The 10,611-nt window shown below is 38.7% G+C and overlaps 1 protein-coding gene across 1 annotated transcript in view; it reads right to left on the reverse strand.

Annotated features, from left to right (window-relative positions):
* Positions 1-2,191, reverse strand: part of LOC107661290 (OX-2 membrane glycoprotein-like) — an 18,551-nt gene extending 16,360 nt beyond the window's left edge. Inside the window, exon 1 of the mRNA XM_016450788.1 lies at positions 2,131-2,191. The gene's annotated coding sequence lies outside the window, so the exon portion shown is untranslated. The remainder of the gene's footprint in view (positions 1-2,130) is intronic.
* Positions 2,192-10,611: the final 8,420 nt, after the last annotated feature.

Consider the following 10,611-nt stretch of genomic DNA (forward strand, 5'->3'; position numbering starts at 1 on the left):
TCTTTTAGAGAGAGCGCTGAAGCGCCCAGGGGAGGTCGCGGCGCAGACCGCAGAATGGGAAGCTGCAGCACACCGAAGAGAAGCAGCACTGGATGGCAACCCCCGCTGACGCGCCGTAACACCAACGCCAGAGGCTGTCTCGTAGACACTCGCAGAGATTCAGTCTTGCTAGAAGGCTCGGCTGCGAAGCGAAAAGCTGATGTGCGTTTGCACGCGCTCTCCTTTTATACCCGCGCTGCGGGGCGGGGTGCGCGTGGCGAAGATACAGCGATCATGACCATCAGATGAAGCCAGGAAACGACCACATCCAGAAACGCACGAGTGGGAAGCCATCTTTAAAAAGACGCCCGTCGCTCGTGGAGCCCTTTTAGATATTGCTCTTTTTTTTTTCTTTTTTTTTTTCGGAAAAACACTCTTTTAGAGAGAGCGCTGAAGCGCCCAGGGGAGGTCGCGGCGCAGACCGCAGAATGGGAAGCTGCAGCACACCGAAGAGAAGCAGCACTGGATGGCAACCCCCGCTGACCCGCCGTAACACCAACGCTAGGCTGTGTCCTGCACCCACAAGTAAAAAAAATATATCACAAATTGTATCTGGTGTCTGATTAATATTTGGTGTGACTGTATATAGCCTAACTATATATATATATATATATATATATATATATGTGTGTGTGTGTGTGTGTGTGTGTGTTTGTCAAGAAATAAAAGTTGCATCTGTAAAATACGATATTGTACAATTACGATAGGATAAACTATTCAATTTACCGTACCTTCATAAATTTAATAAAAACATAAAAGTAAACACACTGACCTATATTCTTCTTAAGTGATTACTGTAAGTGAGATGAAAACTAAAAAGCATATGCCAAATTTCCTGCATAGTGGCAGCCTTGACCACAACACACCACAGATGTCACTAACTTTTGGGGCTCATCTAACACATTCACCTTAAAGGAAAACAAATTGACATTTATTTCACACTTTGTTAGTTTATTTATTATTTAGTTTGTTGGTTTAAGCAACAATTTAACCTGCACACATTTAGTAAAGCACATATTTTTACTGGTTAGAAAGAGGTCAGTAAACCACTGTTGCTACAGCAACTATATAGCAATAGATAGATCACCACAGAACCACTGCTGCAAGCTGATTGACAGATTAGAGACTTTTCAGACCCCTATGTTTGCTCTTGTGACAGTGAGAGGAAACCTTAACTTTAGGTCTTCAAAGATAATTTGCAACTTCACTCTCAGTGGTGAGCAAAGATTGAACTAGGCCAATGTACACTATCCACACTTAACATATAAGAACAACAATAGAGATATAATCACTACATCATAAACTACCATTCCAGAAAACAGTGTTATCATTAAAGAATAGAGTTATATACACTATATTTATGACTATAACACATAACGTCACACCTAAATAGAACATTAATAGAGCGCAGCAGGGATGGTTTATTTTTTATAGGCCAAAACCCATTATTATGAAGTCAGTGGGTTTTTTGAATGGGTTTTTGGTTGAATGCCTGAAATTTGGTCTTCGGTTATAACAGAAGCCCAAGATATGTTATATTCGACAACATAAAATACATCATTAAAAAAGCGTCCTTGCAAGTGCCTAAATGGGACTACAGAGGTCATTCGGGACATTAAACGTTGTCACGCCGAACAGGAAAGCTCATCTACTTACTAGTTTACTTTTGCAGCCTCACTGTGTTGACAATCACACTCTTGCAAAGTATTCCAACTCAAAATTTAAAAGAACATATTTTTTTTAAGTAAAAAACGTAAAGAGTTGAAGTCATGTGACCATGGTTCATTTATAGCCTATGTTTAGCTTTTAACTTCTTCTGATTGTATTTAGGCTTCAAAATTCATAAAAGTCGTGTGCGTTTGTGAATATTATCTTGACAACCAAATGTGTAAGAATCACAGATCTTCTTTTATGCGATTATCCAAAAGTCATTGAAAAAATCCTACTGGCATTTTGTCGACATGACCAGGGTGATGCAAACTTCCAGGTTGGCCAACAAAACCATGTCAACATCAATGTAGCACCCTATACATTTGTTTCTAAGGAAAACAGAGGTAGTTTATTTGCTGTAGCAGCATCCTGGGTTTTTACCTCCTTGCTAATTAGGGGGTCTTTATCAGGTTTTATTATCTGGCATCCTTCTTCCCACCTGTGACCTTTTATTTCCTTGAATCTTATTGACGTAGATGGGTTCAACTGCAAAACAGAGCAAATGCAAAGTACAGTATGAGTAGGTAGCAGCATGAAAAAGTTTTCATTTTTTACTTATTTAAATTAAATAGTATCCTTAAAAGGCAACACAGTAACTACACCAACTGCAGTGAATGACTTTGAGTTTTAGTTTTTAGAACAATCACTTTGAGTTTCAGAAGTTCTGATGGAGTCGTTCAGTTTTGATTCGGTTACTAACCCTATTTTCATCAGTATCTTGAATTTTGAGGCAACCTCATCTGCCACTAGATAGATCATAGTTTCAGACCCAATTTCAGTCAACTCAAAATGTGTACGATTTCGGTGAACACAATGTTACATTTTAGTCTATTCCTAACTCAAAGCTTTAGCCAGACAAAGCTATTGCTATAGCACATGATGGTCATGTGGACCAAACTTCTGAATAATAGTAATTTTGGGACATAACCACACCAGTTCACATTTACTTGCATTATATGGAAAAGAGCAGCCAGGACATTACAATAAATATCTTTTGTGTTTCATGGAGGAAAGAAAGTTACATGGCATGAGGGTGATTAAATGACGACAACATTTAAATTCTTGATCAGTATGATAAATATAAAAGATTAAAATGATTAATTACAATCAAACTAACCTGAAGTGTAGCAACACTTTTTTCTACATTTGAAGATGAAAAGAGTGGCTACAATTAAGAGGATTGCAAGTGCTGAGCACACAGGTATTGCAATCAAAGCAGTTTCAGTAACACTGGGCTCTACACGGAAAGGAAAAAGAAGAAAACAAAAAGGGAAAAAATATTCATGAGCCGTATGAAGCTGTATGATATCTGTGAAGATAAAGCATTTTAGAAATTCCAGTACATCAAGTAGATTCTGTTTTTTTTGTTTCTTTGAAGGTCATATAATAAGGAAACTTATTTTATTTTTATTATATTTAATGTTTTGTGTGGTATGAAATTGTGTGACATCAACGAAGGCTAATAGTGGCTTAGAAAGATGATTCGGCTAGTCAATGAGAAATAATGCAGTGTGATAGATACTTCCTAAACACCAGAAAAACTAACCTTGTGCTCTTCCTTATTTTCTAATAATGTTACAGTGTCATTCTGGCTTTGCAAAAAATCAAATCAAATCCAATCAAATCAAATTGAAATGAAATTGGGTTGTTTTGACCCAGCTATTGGGTAGTTTTGACCCAGCGGTTGGGTTGTTTTGACCCAGCTATTGGGTTGTTTTGACCCAGCTATTGGGTTGTTTTGACCCAGCGGTCAAACTTGAGTCTTCAGATGAGAAAACAAAAGATCAGTACCGACAAATATACAAATGCCTGACAGAATACGTTGATCGTATTGATACTAATCAGTTTTTGCCAGAGATAATTACTCTACCGTCCTATTGATCATAAGACTATCATCAGAGAAATTACCTTGAGTTAAGCATAAAATAGAAGAGAAAGGTACTGTTGTGGCAAAAACAATTATTAACAAATAGCATCACAGTGTAAGAGACAAGAAATCAAATTATATTTAAGGAAAGAAGTTTATTTTCCTTAAAGAGGTATGTTCACAATGTTTCAGCAGCTACCCTGAAACACAACAGACCTAAAATCACACTGAAAACAGACAGCCTTATTATACTGTTATCACCCCCCACTTCTTACAAGGTTCCTTCTCTGTAATTTTCCACTTAACCCCGTAAACCAAACCTAGCTGTTTTCAGAAAAAACAATGGTCCTTCTAACCCCCTGGGCTTTTATTATCTTCACATCTGTGAGGTCAACAACCCCTCTGTCTTTCCTGCACTAAAGAGTTCAAAGACTCTTTCTGATCATTTGTTTTTACTGTGTGTTTGTGTGCCTTCACACCCGTGAGGTCAAAAGGTCTTTATTTATGAACCAAACATTAATTTTCCTACAACAGGTACCATGAAGTACTTGAAGATAAATCTGCTCTCTCCGCATCTTTTGATCATGGGAAATGATGGTGCAAGAGTAGTTCCCAGAGTCTTCATCTTTTACATCTTCAATGTTAAGTGTACCATTCTCCATGATTTGCATTCCAGTCCTCTTGCTGAAAATTCTTGATCCCTGTTCCCTATTTAGATTTATCTTGGCCAGTAAGATCGTTCTGTTGATTGTGTGGTATTTCCATTCGACTGAATTAATGGAAGTCCCAAGTGGAAGTTCAGGGAGAGGAAACATTACAGTCCATCCCTTCAATATAGCTATGTGTGCACCTTTTACACGAGAGAGAATCAAATTCAGGAATCAATCACTTAAAGCAGACAGTTAATGGAACATTTTGCAGTTGAGCCATCCGTTTTAGAACAACAACCCCTGAAGATGCTTTATGTTTAAACACATTTAACAAAGACAATGATGTTGAAGTGATTAGAGATCACTTGGATAGATTGCATCAGGATGGTGTTTAAGGAGTGTTTGAAGCTGTACATGTAAATACTCATCAAAGCATCATGTGACAGTACTAGAGTGATTGTTCAAACACATTTCTGTGGGTAATTAAAACTGTAGGATGAAACTGCAAGACTGAATATTGTTAAATGGTTATATTTGATTAAGCGTTTAATATATCCTGTATATTTGCGCACAAGAAATGTTTCTATCAAACTAGAGCTGTCACAACACATGCTTAAACACTTCCTTTCAAGACAAGCTGGACAGAAATATAGGCCATCTGTAAAAAAAAAAAAAGAATCTCAGGACTAGTAAAAGCAGCTTTGATGTGTCACACTTAAATCAGTAATTAGCTACCAAATATTTGTTTTCAGTCAGTGATCCTCCCTAACTAGTTATGATCATTGCCTTCCCTAAAGCTGTTTGTCACAATATTAGATTAGAGGCTTATCACAATACTATTAGATTAGAGGCTTAGATGAATCCTGCATCCGCTCACATACACTCTTAAAAATGCAGGTTCCAGACGGGAGTTTCAAAGTCACTGAAGCACCATTTTTGGTTCCCTATAAAGAACCTGTCAGTGAACAGATCTTAAAATAACTATTTTTGTTAGTGTGAAGAACATTTTAATAATCAGAAGAACCTTTTCCTGCTATAAAGAACCTTTTGTGCAATGGAACGATTCCATGGTTGTTAAAGGTTCTTCAAGGAACTATCAGTGCCAATAAAGAACTTTGATTTTTAAGAGTGTGTGAAGCAGTGTCTCTGCAACAATGCATTCAGATTCACCATTAAAACTGTTAACCGTAATACACTGGTTACTGTCTTTTTTTAAAAACAGCATATCTGCATGGTCTTAAAAATTAATGTGAGGGCTGTCATGAAAGAACATTTAACAGTAACTACCTTAAAATCAATATACATAAGATTATAACTCTCACCCAAAGTCAGCTGCATGAGAGTAAAGAAGATTATGCACTGATAATTTCTCATCCCCGCTGAAATCCACCATATAAATGTGTCTGACATCAAGGCTAAGATGTCAAATGCTTCCTGTCTTTGACTCTCTTTAGAAAAGTGTGCTTTATCAACTCTATAACTTCCTGCTGGCAGACAGTGCTACAAAATTGGGGTGGAATTACTGTATACACCTTCTCTGAGTGTTTATTTTTTCCCCAACATCAAGGTACTGTAGGTGTTTTTGTACTTGAAGTGTTGTCATACTGACCCCTAACAGAGCTGATGGTGACAGTGCAGAGGACGATCTGACCCAACTTAAATCTGCTCAAAGATGTCAAAAAAGCATTTTATGTTTGCTATTAATTCAAGCTAAAGGCATAAACTTATAGGCAGTTTGCAAACGTAAGTCAGTTGTAATTGTAAAAATTATAAAGCCAGGCCGATGTCCTGTTAATAACGCAAAGAAGTTTATAGTTAGAGAGTAGTATCAGTATCTACCTTGTGGTCTTGAAGGAAATGCATAACTTCCTGTGCCTAAGCAGTGCATCAACTGTCAGAAACCGAACATGTATCATATCTTTGAAGATATGGGTACATTTGTTTTCACCCATTTGAAATTGAAAGGATATAACAGACACTGTATTTGTTTTCCAGGTCACAGCTATTTGCATACCTATGATGTATAAGAGATTAGTGAAAATCATAGAGCAGATCTGTCACAGAAAAGCTGTCGTGGAATAGCAAATGACACACACACACACACACATCATTTAGAATGATCTATAAGCTGTTTACCCTGAGGGGCTCAACAAAATTGCGCCACAATCTCAGATTTTTCCTGTTTTGCTTTCTAACTTGACTTGACATTTGGTCCTCACAATGTATAAACAAGTACACACACACACACATTATAAGGCAGGGTTGCCAACTCTCACGCATTTGGCGTGAGACACACGCTTTTAAGGCCATGTCCACAAGTACACGTGTATTTTTATAAACAGAGTTTTTCCTTCTTCCGTTTTTAAAAAAATCTCCGTCCACATGAAAACGCAAATGCATGCTATGAAGCACTGTCAAGAGCATGCCAAACCAACAGGTGGCGATATAATCTCAACCGTAAAGCCATGTTGACCAATCAGAAGCCTGAAAAAGTCTCCAGTAGGCGGAGATAACAGCGCAGGCGCCGACCTCACAAGCCAAAAACTCCGGTTTCGCTGTCTGCACGATAACACTGCAACCGGAGTTTTTGAAAATATTCACCCTGGCAGGCGTTTTCAAAAATGTTCGGTTTCAGTGAACTGGTGCTGCGTTTGCGTGTGGACGAACGGCCAAACCGCGTAGAAAAAGCTGCGGTTTTAAAAATAACCGCATTCGTGTGGACAGGGCCTAATGGTGTGTTCACACCAGACGCGAATGTAATTATTCGCGCTAGTAGATTACATACAAAGTCAATGCACAGACGCTAATAGAGGTGAATATGCGCATATTCGCTTCGCGTCTGGTGTGAATTCCATTATGGTGTGTTCACACCAGACGCGAAGCGAATATGCGCATCGCGTCACTCGCTCTAGATTACTCACGGGATGTTTTTCATGTCACTCGCGCGAATAAAAACATAGCGATCAACCATGGTGGAGATAACTACAATCGCTGTTTTGTACCTGTTGTCAAAAAGTCCCAAATACAATGGAAAACCAAACGCCGACGTGTCTGGGTTCACAGCACCATCCAGAGGAGGATGAATAACGTTAGGATCCTGTATTAATGTGTGTGTTACATTTTACTACATACTATATACATATATACACTGATATTACTATTATTTTTATTATTGATAGCAACATCTCTGTAGCCATGCTAATAAAATACAACTACCACTACAACTGATTTTAATTGTTTTCTATGCTCCAGACTAGGGGTGTCGCAATATACCGGTATTGAGGATAACCGTGATATTCAAATCATGAAATATCGACATTGTGTTAATTTAGGGTGTGACGATATACCGGTATTGGTGATAACCATGATATTTAAAATGAACAGGATACTTATGACAACACGACACGCAAATAGCCTACTCCAGCGCCAGTACCTGGTTGATTTTTGTATTTGTATTTGCAATCAAGTCATGGCCAATACTGCCTTTGTGTAGCAATTGATTTCTTTGTTCAAATCTATTACACGATTAAAACTGATCTAGAAAAACTGAGCGACCACATTAAACTCTGTAAAATGTAAAGTTGGTCGCAGTGCCATGCACTTAATGCCTCATCTGCGGTCGTTCTGGGTGCACATCAATACTGCATTAGAAGCACGTTAACTGCATGACTTCATTGGCGCCAGCGCAACTATAGGTTAAAGAGATTAAAATACAGGTGCGCAAGTTAACAGGTTAAAGTATTAGATTTGATGTTAATATTTATTCATTATACTGTTGAACTTGACAGTATTTTCTCTCTTGTTATTTCATAGGGAGCTTCAAAGAAGACAGAAAAAGCCAGAGTCTCAGGTCAGCTGTGACCTGAAGAAGAAGTGAAAATGCATGTGCCCTGTGTTTATCAGTATCCTTATGTTCATTGGGTAAAAAGAAAAACTAAATAAACAAAGTAAAAATTTATTTGGCTGATTCCCTAAGGTTTCTATAGATATCGCGATATATCGATACCGTTAATTCTTTTGGACACAATAACCGTGGTGTGAAAAATCTAATATCGTGAGCTCAGAAAAATAACCGAAATGAACATCCCTAGCGCTAACAACACGTTTCTGTGTGTGTCTGTACTGTATGTGTGTGCGTTTGTATGGGATAGAGAGCGGGAAAACGACAGGCGCGGCCGCACTACTCCAAGAAGAACCAATAGTATCCATGCTGTGGGTCTGCAGATGAATATATCTCAGAAGAACCATGTTCAATATTATCCAGACAGTAAGTTGCCATTATTTTACTAGTCATTGAATGGGAAATGTTACATTAACCTGTTAACAGCGGTTTCCTGTTTTCATATATTTAAATAAAAGGGTATTTATTTTAATAAGTACCGCGTTTTCTTTACTCGTCTAATTTTTGTATTTGTATTTGCAATCAAGTCATGGCCAATACTGCCTTTTTGAACTTGCGCAGAAGACGCGATTGAGGCGAATATCGTGCGTTCGCGGCAAACGCGTTGCGCATTTCGCGTCATTACAGTGTGATCACACCAGATGCGAATGTAATTATTCGCCGAGTAGATTACATACAAAGTCAATGCAAAGACGCTAACAGAGGCGAATTCGCGCCGGGCGACGCGAAATGCGCGACACGTTTGCCGCGAGCTCTGTCTCACGCTCTCACTCTGCCCATGTAAATCTCACGCCAAATTGGCAACCCTGATTGTGATATGAAACAAAGTCTCAGCTTTCAAATTTAGTACGTTTTAATACTAAATTCTAACAATAAATACCGTTTTGGCGCACTTCAGGCGTAAATTGTACAATTTAGCGCTTCAGTTAAAGCCAGAGCTATTGAAAAACAGAGTTGCGACAAGCTTCGATCTTGCCGGCGTCGCCGTACGGTCACGTGATTCATAGACGTTTAAAAAGTTCATAACTTAGGCCTACATCCTTTATTTTTTAATGATACTCGCATAATTACACACAACGAATGCAAGCAAATACTGAATTTAAACCAAGTTTAAAATGGTGCTGAAAAGGCATTCAACAAAAGATTTGTATCCCCTTATTTTTTACAGTAGCCTATATACACATGAATTGATATTGAATCGAGATCGAAATCGAAATCTCACTCCAAGCTGAACTTAAAAGTTGGCAACCCTGTTATAAGGACGAGAGGAAGCAGAATGACCACTGTGAAAGCACACACATGAAAATGAGCATTCATGTCATGCACTGGAAGGCAAATGAAAACCATAATATACAGGAAATACAAAAAACAAAAACCTCGAAAAATGATATGTGACCCGCCAAATGCTGGCCGAATCACAGAGATGCCGATTCGCACGGGACTAATGTTATCACAGGACCTCGGTGTTCGGCGAAATATGGTAGGTAATTTGTGGGGGAATTTTTACATTACAGATTACAGACATGGCCGATTCGCACGGGATTAAAATCACAGACAACCTCCGCAATTATTACAAATGACTGGAGGTCACCAGGTAATACTAATCCCGTGCGAATAGGGTTTAATGACAGCCCTACTCCAGACCTATATAATAACAGACGGCTGCAATAATGCTCTCTTCTATTGTCTGATTCAACTAGACGTGTCAAGAAACTCTTCGCTGATTGGCTTGCGCGAGAACGCATCATGCGAATTTTCTGCTGGAGTTGAAATTTTTGAACTTGCGCAGAAGACGCGATTGAGGCGAATATCGTGCGTTCGCGGCAAACGCGTTGCGCATTTCGCGTCATTACAGTGTGATCACACCAGATGCGAATGTAATTATTCGCCGAGTAGATTACATACAAAGTCAATGCAAAGACGCTAACAGAGGCGAATTCGCGCCGGGCGACGCGAAATGCGCGACACGTTTGCCGCGAGCTCTGTCTCACGCTCTCACTCTGCCCATGTAAATCTCACGCCAAATTGGCAACCCTGATTGTGATATGAAACAAAGTCTCAGCTTTCAAATTTAGTACGTTTTAATACTAAATTCTAACAATAAATACCGTTTTGGCGCACTTCAGGCGTAAATTGTACAATTTAGCGCTTCAGTTAAAGCCAGAGCTATTGAAAAACAGAGTTGCGACAAGCTTCGATCTTGCCGGCGTCGCCGTACGGTCACGTGATTCATAGACGTTTAAAAAGTTCATAACTTAGGCCTACATCCTTTATTTTTTAATGATACTCGCATAATTACACACAACGAATGCAAGCAAATACTGAATTTAAACCAAGTTTAAAATGGTGCTGAAAAGGCATTCAACAAAAGATTTGTATCCCCTTATTTTTTACAGTAGCCTATATACACATGAATTGATATTGAATCGAGATCGAAATCGAAA

This window comes from Sinocyclocheilus anshuiensis, unplaced genomic scaffold (genome assembly GCF_001515605.1).
Source record: "Sinocyclocheilus anshuiensis isolate Anshui unplaced genomic scaffold, SAMN03320099.WGS_v1.1 scaffold507, whole genome shotgun sequence".
Lineage (NCBI taxonomy): Eukaryota > Metazoa > Chordata > Actinopteri > Cypriniformes > Cyprinidae > Sinocyclocheilus > Sinocyclocheilus anshuiensis.